This window comes from Grammomys surdaster, unplaced genomic scaffold (genome assembly GCF_004785775.1).
Source record: "Grammomys surdaster isolate TR1022 unplaced genomic scaffold, NIH_TR_1.0 126066, whole genome shotgun sequence".
NCBI lineage: Eukaryota > Metazoa > Chordata > Mammalia > Rodentia > Muridae > Grammomys > Grammomys surdaster.
Window position 1 is genome coordinate 4,012,268 of NW_021620876.1, and position 14,617 is coordinate 4,026,884.

Sequence of the window (14,617 nt, forward strand, 5' to 3'; positions counted from 1 at the left end):
GTTCTGAAATCACTATACAAAGTCATGTATAATATGTAATTTCAAATTATGATGCTGTTCTCTTATGAGACTCTAAAGAGATATATCAACAGCACTTTCAAATCTTCTGCTCCTGGGTGCTTTCCCTTTTCAATGATCGGGTCCAGAGGCATTTTGCATTCATTTCCTTGTCTGACATCTCTAGCACTGGTTAGAGTGGGCTTTTGTGTCTTCTTGCTGGACAGCTATTTTTGCTAAATCTGGCTTATTTGGAAGGACTGTACGGAATTGATTCATTTGCATGTTGTCATTTTACATTTTGTTTCAGTAAGGTAGGCATCTCCATTCTTTACCTGTGGATGTTTATTCATTACGCTTGGCACTACTAAGCTTTAAGATTGTCTATGTTAACTCGCAGTGTTATAAACAGAGATAAAATATCAATGCTTAATTATAAATGATCAGATTTATTTATATTCTGCCTACCCATAGTTGAAGATTTTTAATTCAGATGAAATCTCGTTTAGTCTGCTTTGAATTTTCATTCTGGAACTTCAAAAGAGAAACCTAGAGTTTTTCTGTTAACAGCATTCAATTCATCATTTCCACCGCTGGCATAGCATGCACCATGCTCAGTTTTGTGTAAAATTAGCACCAGTACAAAAATCTTAGCTGTCACATCAGAGTGGTTGTTTTAGATGGAAGGGGGGTAATGGGAGTGGAGTGTGAGGTAAATAAGACCTAATTAGTTAATTAAAGTACTTATTTTGTTAGCAATAGTATTGAATTGTGCTACAGATTTAACTCTAAACAAGTAGGCTTGAGTTTTAAGCTTGTTGCAGTCTGTTCTGCAGTGTACTTAGAAAATTCTCAAGTTGTTATGTGACACTGACTTTTATTGCAATCTGTGAATTAGATATCAAAATTGTGATCCAACATGTCTTCATTCACTCCAAAGTATAATAGTTAAAGTTTGGTTATAGCTATATCTTACAACAACAAGTTTTAGCGGTATCAGAACACTAGAAAAGCCTTGTTGATGAAGACAAGACTGAAAAATATATCCAGGGCCTAAATTTACATTTTTTAGTACTCGGTGTTTTGGTTTCTTATTTGTTTTTGTTTTTTCATTCCTCTTAATGTCAAACTAAGAAAGGAATACTTTTTTTGTTGCTTTTCATATAGGGAGTTTGGATTCTCTGTCACCCTAGATTCTGTGGTTCAAGTTTAGTATTTTAGTTATGTGTAGATACTCATATTAGACCATATCACATATATTGTATTCAGTATATATGAAAGGGGCCTGAGTTATATAAGACAGTGGAAAGAGTACTCAAAATATTAACAATTATGTAGGTATATGTATATATTACAATAACCAGCTCTTTGATTCGTTGTGACTATTTATATTAAAAACTAACTCAAGCACTGTAATTGCTTTCCAAACTATAGAGAGTTAGTCTTTGACAGTTTCACACATGTGTATAATGCATTCTGGTTACTTTCTACCTACACCTTTTCTTGTCTCCTTCCCACTTTTGCCAACCCCTGGCTATTGTCCTTTTCCAGATTTATGACTTTTGGTTTTGCTTTGTGACCTATTTAGTTTAACCATGGTCATATTCAGAATAGTTTTGATGTGAATTTATTTTACTTTAATCCTTCAAAAATTGTTTTTCAAGAGGTGTGCATGGTAGCACGGAAGCAAACTACTTTATTCTCAACTCGTATGTGTTTTTGTTCTTCCTCATCATCTTTTTTTCTTCTAAATACAAGAAAAACTGGAGAATAAATTATGTGGCACTCTCCACTTAAGTACATTACCTACATAGCAAATTGCAATTGGAAATATTCTGAGCGACGACACTTTCAGAAATCAAGTCAACATTTGCCCATTTCTCAGTGTTTGCATTAAAACTTGACTATTCTTTTTACAGGTAACATAATTGAAGAAATCACAGAGGTAGAGATTTAAAATCCTAACATCTTGCCTTACTGAGTATCATGGTCTGTTAAAAGTTTTAAATAAATTTGTTGAAATTAGGATTTGAATTAGAGTAAAATAAATCAGTACCTTCGTCTCTTTTCAGAAGTTATGTAGGTAGTCCAATACTCTGTGTTCTTTTTCTTTTATTTGAGCAGGACTGCAGACCACTTTCCTAGTTTATGTCCCTGTAATCATACAACCTAATGTATCTGTTATTTGTGGGCTGAGGCATGAGTAGTTTTGTACCCATTCCTCACTCAGCTGTGGCAGTTAGGATGATAGAATAAACTGAATGTGTAAGCCTGGGTGATATCTCCATCCTCAGATCTTGGATAGAAGTAGGTCAGTACCTCTTAATGTAATGGACGCTTGCCCCCAAAAGAGATGCACTTTAAGGATATAGGAAGTATTTAAAAAAAATCAAAGTGCCTTTTACTAAAAGATGGAGGAAAGTGTACTACGCAGGCAAACATAGAGGCCTACTAATTATGGCTGAAGTTATGTGGGATGGTTTGAATGAGAATGGCCCTTTTAGGCTCCAGTGTTTGAGTCCTTAGTCCCCCGGTAGTGGAACTATTTGGAAAGATTAGGTGTGGCCTTTTTGGAGGAGGTGTGTCACTTGGGTAGTGGGATAGACTTTGAGGTTTCCAAGCCAAGCCCTTCCTCCTTCCCTCCCACCCCCCACCCCATCCTTCCATCTATGGATTAAGATGTAAATCTGTCTGCTACTGCTCCAGTGCCATTTCTGTTTAATGGTCATGGATTTAGCCATCTAAAATTGTAAGCAAGTCTCCAGTTAAATGCCTTCTTTTATAGAAGTTGCCTTGGTCTAGGTGTCTTATCATAACAATTGAATGGTAACTAAAAACAGTCTTCATAGAGCATACACTTTTATAGACAGCGATTCTCCTATTTAGAAAAGGCAACTATAGTGAATTTTAACTAACTTGTGATAATGTCTGACATTATAAGAAACTAAACATTCAAGATATATGTTAGCAACATCAAGAATGTCTCTAGGGCTGCTTGAGTGGAAGCCTTTCTCTATTTTCCTTTAGTCCCTGGAATTTTATATCACTGTATACTGTTGGTCATTGCATTAGATTTGGAGCAAGGGGTAAGCGTGTGTAAATATTTGTTGAGTATTATTTATATTATTTGTATTAATTATATTAAACTTATTATATATTTAATTTAATTGTATATTTAGTATATGAAACATATTAATCATTTATGTTAATTATTAATACAAATATTATATTACTTTAAGTATTGATGTTGAGGGTGGCCATCTTTTTCTTGAGTATTAATAACTAGTAGAACATTTCTACTGTATGTAGATGATTGTCGTAGAGGCTGTGATTAGTTTTAATAAAGGGTATCATTTTGATAGGTGTTTCTTGGTATTTCTCCTGAGGCTATGTAGTTAAGGGGAATTGTTCGTATGGCATTTGCTTGCATTCTCAGGTCAGTACATAATTTTAATACTGTCAGAATGAAGTAGTTGATGCTTACTTGTTAGCAAATTTAGTTTTCAAGTAGTCTAAGATTGTACACACAAACTGAACAAAACGTAGTTTTTCATATTCCTTCTGTCTAAATATCTATAGCTCAACTTTACTTCAAGATATAAGCATATTTTGAAAGAATAATATATTTTGTATTCTTATCTCTACAGCCAAAAGGAGTCCTTCTCTGCCTTCCAACTAGTACCAGTTAATGCTCTCTGAACTCTGTGACAGAAAGGTAGATTCTTCCTCCCTGTCTGCTGCCAGTACTTCTTCCAGTACTTCCTCAGTCAGGGGCGAGACCTTGTGGGTCTCTCCTTCATTTGTGTTGGAATGTTGACTGTCTTTATCTTGTTCAGATGACAGCGCTTTGAGTTTGTGAGAGCAATCATCATGTCTTGTCCATAAAAAAGAATTTCAAAGTCCTCTTCCCCATTGTCCATTTCTTTCATTTTACTCTTTATTTATTTATTTAATTAATTTATTTATTTTTTGTTCTCTCTTTCTTAATGTCCCCTGAGCCTTGTAGGAGGGTGGGCTGATAAAGCTGTCTTATTTAGGGCTGGGCTTTCATCAGACACTTACCTTAGCATGTTGACCAGTTATACATTAACTGCTTCCCACTGAAAATGAGCTTGTCAGACCACAGTTGAGAGCAACTCCAATCTTTGAATATAAACATAAATATTTGGAAAGCAATTTGACAGCATGAGCATTTATCAAAGCATCAGCAGTAAGTTTCTCTCTTGGGCCTGTGTTCTTCTCAGCATGAGCTTTTGTCCAGATTTACAGTAACAAGCATGAGTTCCTTCTTGTGGAGCAAGCCTCAGATCCTATCACAAAGTGGTTGGCTATTCCCATAATGGTCATGCCACTGTTGCAACTGTGGGTACATCATGTCTGGCACATTGGTATTGCAGTATGCAGGGTCTAACATAGTATGGGACCATAGAGGTCTTTTCTTCCCCAGAGGCCTGCTTGGCACCTTATGACACTGTAAAAGCTAGCCATCAGAGAGGAAATTTCCCAGTCAGTCCTAGCTTGATTTCTCTTATGTTAACAATATAATCTTTAACACGAATATAATTTTATTAAACAAGATCACACAATTTGAAATTATAACTTTATATTGTAAATTATATAATTTAATTTAGTAATAAACGGAAATGAGAAAGTCAGTGCCCTTTACTTTTTAGGATAAGAACATTTCCTATTTAAAATTACATAAATGGATGATTGTTTGATTTCCTTTTTATCACATGACTTTTGACTAGTTTTTTTTTTTCATAAGAAAAGAAATTGATGAAGTGAAAGTAGTCACGGAACTCTTTCTTACCCCAAAGGACAAGGTGGTCTTGGTTAAGAGTTCAAAGATTCTCCAGTGGGATTCACTTGAAAGAACCCTTCCTCAAGGTGCAGGTGCTTGTTATTCCTAAAGTGTGTACATGAGGGTTTGTGTGAGCTAACCGAGGCTCCCAGGGGCTATCCCATTTGGCTGGTGTTAAGTAACAATTTACTTCCCAGCTTTGTGCTTAGTGGTATAGAGCTAATGAGCTTTTGTAAAGTACCTGGTAGTTCCCTGTCAGTATTCCTGACATAACTGCTGGTGAGCATGATTTTATATTCTTCCTGGAAGTGAAACTTAATCTGCTTAAATGTGTAATTTCTCCTCCCAGAGAAGGTCAAAGTCACGTTTGTACAATTCATAGGCACATAAAAAGGGCATTCAACACCTCCCTGCCAAGCCATCTGAATGGACTAATACCTGGTCATTTCCACATCTACTTATGGAAACTGCAGAAATTCATAGCTCTACTGTGTTGCTTGAAGCAATAATCTCATAAAAATTATAATTATGGTAGAATGTTCATATTATCAAATCAGTTAATGTATACTGAAATTGGTAGGAGTAAAAAGTGGCTACTTATACTGGTCAGAATTAAATATATGCTAAAATGCTGAAATTAAAGTAGAATCTCCAGCAAAACACCATTCATTCTGTGTGCAGATTATTCAAAGCCAACCTCAGAGTGTTCATAGTGTTACTTTATTAGATGTTTTTCTATCTTCTAGTTATTAACTTTAATGATAAGATTACTAAGATGACATTTATTGAGTAACTAAAGTAAGCACTTTGCATTTATATCACCTCCTAACAATTCTGAATTTCACTTCTTTTATTCACCTATGTTCATTGTACATAGTTTTGGGTTTTAATCCTTAAGGGAATGCAAGGAAGCTGTATCAATATTTCTGATGAGGAGTAAAGAACCTGAGAGGCTTTGGAATCTGCCCACATTTGCAGGTTATACCTCAGACCACTCGATTTAACATAACTCCATGCTGCTGGCTGTACCCTTCTATTCTGGAGACTGTGGGCACAAGAAAAGATTGTTTTCTCATTTGTTTATATTTCACGTTCTACTTTCTCATGGGAGATTTCTCTACAGCCTGACCTGCCTCCTATGCCTTCTAACACTTCCTGCAAGCCACGCATCTAGTATTGAACAGTATTGCTCATTCTCTGCCTCTACAGCTCTCTTCCATCTCTTATTTCTACTTCAGACTGTACTTTTATCCATTTTGTGTACAGCAGTCACTTTGTGCATACTAACTAGTGTGTGAGTGTGTGTTTGTGTGTGCGTGTGCGTGGGCATATGTGCTGGCATGTTCTCAGGCATGCACATGTATGTGTTTGCATATGTGTGTACTTGCATGCATGAGTGTGCCAAGGTGGCTAGGCCAGCTGACCAGAGAGTTCCAGGGATTCACTTGTCCCTGCCACCCTAGTACTGTAATTACAAGCCTCTGTGACAACGTCAGACTTTTTTGACTTGAATTCAAGGCTTTATGCCTACAAAAGAAACATTTTAATGACTGAGCTATCTCCCTAGCTGGTGTTATAACACTAAGATAAAATTATTTGCTTAGCATGTTATTATTTATTTTATGTTGCTGTTTCATTGGGTAGCTTTTTGTGTGTGCATAATTTATCAATTATATCATCAGCATGACTGTTACATATTTTAGGCTAACACATAGTAGTAATAGGTCATTGATTTCTCAAACAGTGAATGATTAAATCATTTGCCTTACTGTTCTGTTTGTAAACAACTAAGCAGAAGATAGTTTTTAAAATATAATTTTGTAATTGGTGCAGTACTGAATGCTGAAGGGAAAGGGGTATCCAAGTCTTTATTTTTGACATTTTAAAAGGCCACTATTAGGTAATAAATGTAGAGTGTTAGATGTTTTGTCACAGCTAAGTAGTATTTTCTGGAGACTTTTTGGAAAATAAAGAAATGTACGATTTCTCTAATCCCTGACTGATGCAGAAGGGACTTGTTTGCCTTTATTTTTTAGTAGTTTTGAATCAAAACACTCTGGGTCATGAGGAAATGCTGTTTGTGATAAGAAGGTGACAAAATCAGACTTGCACATTCTTTTTTAAAAAGATTTCCATTCTTAGTATAGCCGACATTTGTAATGTCAGTTGAAGGTTGGTGCCTAGCCAAAAATGCTTCTGAAATAGTTGTGATTTAGGCTTCAACTATAAAAAGACAGCCAGGTAATATTAATGGAAGAGATTTATTTATTCCTACCTAGCGTTATCATTTCATACATGGAAACACATATGTGTCCCGGTGGTAAGTGTGTCCAAAAGAAGATATTTTACCTCAGTGAATTATTTAGCTAGAGATCAGTCTGTGTATTTTCCAGTTCTGATTTATGGTAGACAACATTGACAGGGGCAAGCTTTAGTTAAATTAACAAGGATTTGTTTTTTTTTTTTTTAAATGAATTCATTTCATTACATGGAAATCAGAGTTTGGAGATTGTATTTCACTTCCCCTATAAACGTGCAGTATGTATATAAAAGAGTAAATTGAAGAAAACAAAAGTCTTATTCTTACAAAAAACTTTTCAGACAAGAGGAATCTTCTAAATCATGCCTGTGTCATAAAGAGATTGGAACACAATATTGTTCAGAAAATGGAGGGTGTAAGCAAGCTCTCAGTGACTGGAAGGCACCAGAACTCTTAGATTGTAGGGTGGATTTGTTTTGGCTATTAGAGATTGTACTGACCCTTAGAGTTTTTGTCTCTTTCAAATCAGAAACATCATAGAAAATAGTAATTCAAAATCTTGCTGTTTCATGGTACCCGTTTATTTCATACTCAGGTATAAAAACATGAGTTTTCTGTTTTTAGGAGTATGGGGGGAAAATGCTTTCTTTTGTAGCAATTGGGTTCTGTTTTTGTTCTTGAGCTATATAAATGGAGAGGCCTTTGTATCATGCATCATACCATGCCCAGCGATTTTCATTTTTTTCATTTGAGTATAATTGTTCCTTAGCAAATAATTGCAGTCCAGAATGACTTTTATTGAGCTTGATTGAATTAAGGTTATGTTTGAGAATGAGTCGGTTTGCTTAATCTATTAGCCAGAGAATTGATGAAAACATCAGAAAAGCAGTCATTCATGGGAAATAAATATGCTCTGTGTAAGTGAGCACATAGTTACTTTGGGGTCTCTCTGCACTGAGTTGTAGTGACATTGGGGTACATACACAACTTTGGCGTAGAAGTGGATTTTTTTGATAATGTGCCTTTGAATGCTATACCTGACATTAACACTAGTCGGAGGTCTTGGTAAGAAGTGGCATCTCACCTCTTCTAGTATAACAAGATTTTCAAAACACACTTCCCTTAGTTCCCAGGAGTTGAGCTGTGCCAGAAAGCCATTTAGTCCAGTATAGTTCATCAGTTCCTTAGGCTATCCTTAGGATAGGTTGTTTTAAAATGCTAAGTCATTTGCTCTATTTGTGGTAAGAGGTGAATAATATCTATTTAATAGATGGTTTTTTACACTTGTCATGATGAAGTTTCTCAGAGTGTATCTATGTTAAGGTGTGTTAGCTCAAGGTTGGCCAGTGCCCTGGTAGCAGGATCCTGGGTGGAGATCAGAGACCATGAAAATAGAAGGGAGGCCTATTAAGTCAGTGAGACCTGACTGTGAGGAGTTAGAATTGTGAGGTTCCTTGGGGTGAGTAGGAGTGAGAGGAAACCTGAGTACGACCCAGAAAACACAGATAGACACTTGGTTGCTTAGACAATCTACGTAGGCTTTGAACTAAGAATGCATTCAATTAACCATTGTGTTTGCTTATATGAGTGCTGTTTCCAGTGTGTGTGTGTGTGTGTGTGTGTGTGTGTCTGTCTGTCTGTCTGTCTGTGTATGTGTCTCTGTGTGTCTGTGTGTCAGTGTGTATGTCTGTGGACAGTTCATGTGTGTCTGTTTTCCCTTCCAACTTGTGGGTCCTAGGGATGGAACTGTGGTCCTCTGGCTTGGTACTTTTGTGTGCTGAGCTGATTTTGCTGGCGATAGATTTTTTTAAAAAATATTTTAAAATAATTCAAATATTTAGAGATTTCTATACCACTGATTTTGTCAGTTTTGGGTACTGTATGTTTCCATACATACAGGCATTTATTTATATATATATATATATATATATATATATATATATGTTGTAGTTAGCATAAACATAACTAGCTTTCCCATTCACAGCACTCACCAGTTGCTTGTAATCCTTTATCTAGAGTTGGGACCCTGTGAGCTTTTCCTTATTTACATTAGGGTGTGTATCAGTGTTGTTCAGGTCTCATTTAGGCAGCCATGTTGGTGAGACTTGCAGGTGTAGCCTCTCTGACATACTCTGGGAAACACACTCACACAACCAACTTCTGTTCCTCTGTCTCTCACAGGCTTTCCACTCTCTCTTCCACAATGAGCCTTGAGCCTTAGGTGTGGGAATTGCATTGCAGATGTAGTAGTTGAGACTGAGTATCACAAAGTCAGTTGTTTTCTGCCTTTTGATCAGTTGTGGTTTTCTGTAATGGTCTCTTTCACAAAGAGAAGTGTCTTTGATGCAGGTTAGAATTGCACTTATTTGTGGGTATGAGGAAAAAAATATTTAGAATGTAGTTAGGAATTATGGCCACAATATCAATGAGACCATCATATATGTACTGGCTACATTATATAGACTCAGCAGGTGATAGTTTTGTATTTAGGAGTCTCCCCCCCCCGTGTGTGTGTGTGTGTGTATGTGTGTGTGTGTGTATGTGTGTGTGTGTGTGAGAAACAATAATTAAAGGAAAAGAAGCCATGAATTTGAGAATAGAGCAAGGGGTAATGAATGGGATGGGGATAATAATATACCAAAAATATTATTAAAAATAACTGATTTTTAAAATTTTAGCCACATACTTATTTTTAAATATCTGAAGATGACTCAGTAGTATCTGGTGTGAAATAACATGAGATCATTTAATTAACATTTATTATTTTCTTTGCTATTACTTTGGAAAGACCTGTGTGACAACTGAATCATCTATTCCTGACAGAAGGACTTCATTGAATTATAACACAGTTTTTATATTTAACTGAAGAGCCATAGTTTCCATATCGATGTTAACTTACTAGGAAAAAATAAAAAAAAAGTACTTAGTCAAACCATAAAATAACAATTATTGATGGAGCTATAAGTCAGTAAGGAATAGTCAATAACTACAGTGCTTAATTTTTAGTGTCTCAAAAGGAAACTCAAATGATTCTGATTTTTAAAAACAATGTATTTCAGAATATGCCTGTACTTTTGTCTCATTTGATGTCGTGTACATTTCATTGTTGACTTTGATCAACTTCCATTTTCTTAGTTTTTTATGCTTAGCAAAAAGTGAGTGGGTTTGTTTGTTTTCGTTCCAAGTTGTATGTGTCCCCTCATCCCTAGTTGTTTTCTTGTTTGTTCATTTATACTGCCTTATTTCACTCACTACTTTTAAATCAGTGAAAAGAAATTAGAGACAGTAACACAAAATGCTAGTTTATCTAGCAGAGTTGGGCCATTTAAAGTAACTTAAATTTAGTATAGAGGTCAGATTCACCATTTCCCATTCCGGCAGGCTGTTTGTCTATAAATCTCTCTCATTTTATTCAAATGTGAGGAATTGACTGCCTGTAATTCTGAGTTTAGATAACTTTACTCTGCATTGAGTAATTGCAGGGACTGTCTTTTTAATATTAAAATCAATGCAAAACAGTTTGGGCCAGTTTCTCTAAAAAGCATCAGTTAGCAAGGGGATATTTTCCCTTTTATCTGGGATTATTTGGCCAAAGCGATATGTGGGCTTTGTTTGAAAGGCTTCTGTGGCTCTCATTTTAACCACTTCGCCATGTGTCTTTCACAGAATCCTGCTGCATCACAGAAGCTGGAGGTTCTGATGTTCCATTGAAATCACAATGGAAAGTCTTGACCTGACTGGTAAGAGCTACTCTGGACATGCATCTTACTTTCTTACCTGGAAGCAGTGAGGCAGTCAAGAACCATGTGCTGTCAGAGCTGGTCCCAGCCTTCTCTCATCCGATGGATTCACCTTTCATGTTGATGGGGGAAGTGTGACCCTTGTACAGTTTTTCATGTCAGTGTTTTTGTGTGTAACATTTTAATCTTCATCAAGTAAGTTAAACCTTCTTACAGAATAATGAATTTAAACTGCTCAAAATCTCTTATTTCAGCATGTGATATTAGTTCAAGACAATCTGTCGAAGTCCTACATATTTAGAAATTACACACTTAAGATATCTAAATGGTGAATCTCCCTTGAAGCAGCTTTCCATTCAGGGTCAACCTTAGGTAAAAGATGAATCAGCAGCCATTATTACCTAATAAAAATAATGTACAACTGTGTGGCTGCATCATGAAATCATTTAAAACATGAAGACCATATAATGAAGGAAAGGTTGGGATGATAAAATATGTACTCATAAATTGTATCATTCTTTGAAACATAATATATCCTTGTTCAAGTTATTTTTTTAAACTGTCCATTTAGGGAAAAAAAATCCTTATCAGATGGCAACAATATTTTAAAGTTAGTAACAGAGTTACCTGGAGTTTCCCCATCTGGATATGCAAGGTTTGATTAGTGATACATGGATACTGTGTGCTCTGTGGATGTTTTAAGATTGTAGAAATTACTGTGAATTAACATGAGAAAATATATTAAATAGTCTGATTACAGTTTTTAAGAAAGAAACTTTTTTAGCATTAAATTAATATGGCTAGAATAACTGCATCTCTTCTTTTCTGTTTGAAGAAATATATTATTGGATGTTGCTCTTATCACTTCTAACCTCCTTTTGAATGTCATTGTCTAGCATTGAATTGCTAGTAAAACATATAATTTTGTTTAATATATATTTACTATAAGCTCATTTAAGCACTAACAAAGTTTCATTGTGAATAACAACAGGCTTTTGTTACTATTTTTATACCACACTGTATCATATTTTAAGGCCACATTTATTAGTGGTACAAATTCTGGCTTTAAGAAGGCCAATCTGAATATAATTATATTTTTTACTGAGTCAGCAGACTAGAGTATGAGATATTCAAGAATTCACTGGAAAATATCCTGTATGCCTAATTACTAAACCAAAGAAGGGAGGTCTAAAGAAAATTGAATTTGTGGCAGTATTCTGAGTCAATTACATATGTGTATGTCTATAGAAAATAAGGCAGGCTACTTCATTTTATCTGTTCAGAATACAGTCATAAACAGGCCATTTCAAAACAGCTTTGACTAGATAGCCATGTGACCTTTGATTTCTGAGTGAACTAATTATTGCAATGAAAATATGTTGCATTGACTCCAAAGAGAAACAGTAGACAGAAATTCAAGTTGTTGATAAAGTTTAAGATGAAATTTTAATTGAAGATGTTCTTCTTATTTATATTTATGCAGTCATCTTAAATACAATAATAAGAACAGAAAACATACCATGAAAATCAAAAGTGATCTAGGAATTGACAAGTGGATACCAGGGCCTATTGAATTTGAGAAACAGTGCAGGCAAAGTTACATTTCATTATCAAGTGTTTTAGTGTTCTGTTGCTGTGAAGAGAAGCCATGATCACAGCAACTCTTATAAAAGAAAACATTTAATTGGGGCTTGCTTACAATTTCAGCGGTTTAGTCTTTTCTCATGACAGAGATCAGGGTTGGAACACAGGTAGACATGGTACTGGAGAAGTAATTGAGAGTTCCATATCTGGATCCCCGGGCAGCAGGGAGAGAGTGACTATGGACTTGGGGTGGGCTTCTGAAGCATCAAAGCCCATCTCTAGTAACACATCTCAAGAAAGCCACACCTCCTAATCCCTCCTAATCCCTTTCATTTGGATTGTAGCCAAATGCCTTTGCTCCCTAAGCAAGCAAATACATGTACCTATGAGGGCCATTCTTTTTCCCCACATTCTCATGGCATGTTACAGTAAAAATTGTTTTCCTTTTTTATTTATGCGTCTGTATCTGCTCATGCTCTTCATTCAGGGAACAAAGCTGAAGGAGCATTACCTCGTGAGACAAAAGAACAGTAATTGTAGACCCATAGCTTAAAATGACTGTGTGGAGGAATAGATACCACTGTCTGTCATATTTTATTGCCCCAAACAGGTGACTTGATCAAACATGCTCAGTCTGGAAGGGGCCTTGGGAGGGATATAAGTGGAGAAAGTCAAATCAGGAGGGGCAGTATAAGTTTTGACTGTATGTCCAAAATACTATCTAGGCTCTTTAGTGAGACAGAGTCCACATTGCTTTATAATTCCAAGAAGTCCTCCAGCAGGTGCACATGTTTAAAATAAAGTTGTTAGAGCACAAATCCATTTGTTATGTGAAATACTGTCTCTGCAAAACTTTAATGGGAAACTGCCATGATTCCTAACTAGTTCTTTTATATTTGAACTTCAAAACTTTCCTCGTCACTTTCTTACATTCACAGACAGCTTAGATTATTGTTTAATAATCAGTTTGCAAATGAACAGGTACTGCTGCAGACTGGAATGTCTGTGGTTTGCATAGAGAATTAGGAAAGGGAAATAGGCTTGAAAGCTTTTCACCATAGTTTGATAAGTTAATACACTTTTTTGAGTAAAGGATTAAAATATATAGCCTTGAGTGATCTTGAATTCATCCTCCTCCTGCCTCAACCTCCCAAATACTGAGATTAAAGGTGTGTACGATCTCTTCATTCCCAACAGAACTTTATTCATCATGTTGATATACAAGGAGAAAAAGGAAATGAATACTTTTTCTAGTGTAATAATTTTACCAGATATGATTGTAGCCAAATGCCTTTCGATTCATAAAGTCAGTTTCAAGAATAAATTAGAGGTGAAGGATACAAACTGGAGGAAACTGTTTTCTGTACCAAAGAATGGGATGGAAATAAAAAGATTCTAAGTTATTTAATCCATAATAAGAAATATGGCTAATTATGGTCAAGATTGTATAAAAAGCTTTGGGACGTTTGAAATAGGAGACATTTGAAGTTACTGAATTTATTTTTTATACTGGGAATTGATTGAATATGAAAATGAGGCTTCTATAAGTAAAGATATCAAATCTAAGAACTTGAAAAACAAAGAACCAGAATAAATTTAATAGAGGAGTCATATCATTATAAAAATGAATTCCTTGTATATTCTATGCTATCAAGGAATAGCAGTGGATATTTGAAAATTAGGTTGAAGAACAAGAGAATTATGGTTCTTAGATTATATATTTCTATTTACTGTCTTGTCAAGCTAATTCACATTTCTTTTCAAGGTAGCATTCTTTTACTTTGTAAAACAGTTGAGAATCCAAACAGCAAATTGGCATATATTCAAGGTTGAGAGAAGCAGAAAAGAAATTAAATTGTATATGTGAAGTAATGCAGTAGAAGTCAAAGAATCTTAATTCACATGACTCTACCTGCTTTTTCTCCCTGTTATCCTCCTTTCCCCTCTTTCCTGAAGACAGCTGTATTACTTGTTTTTCTCATCGCTGTGACAAAGTATTGTCTATAAGCTGCTTAAGGGTAAGAGATTTGTTGTGGCTCATGTTAAAGGCTTCAGTCCATCAGGATAGGGAAGGCATGGCATCTGGGCTCCACTGGACACATCGTCTCACAGGACCAGCTTACAGAGGGGCTAGGGGAGAGTGAGCCACAGCTAGGTCATGTCCTATAAAGACTCCCCAGCCTCTGGAAACAGCACTATAGCTGGGGAGCACATATTCAGTGCATGGACCTT

The 14,617-nt window shown here is 35.7% G+C and overlaps 1 protein-coding gene across 6 annotated transcripts in view; it reads left to right on the forward strand.

The window, feature by feature from the left end:
* Bbx (BBX high mobility group box domain containing) overlaps positions 1–14,617 on the forward strand; it is a 225,199-nt gene that overhangs the window by 86,976 nt on the left and 123,606 nt on the right. For 4 of the 6 annotated variants that reach the window (XM_028755587.1, XM_028755591.1, XM_028755590.1 and 1 more), the window contains exon 3: positions 10,728–10,801. The gene's annotated coding sequence lies outside the window, so the exon portion shown is untranslated. The other 2 variants (XM_028755592.1, XM_028755588.1) reach the window with 2 other exon arrangements.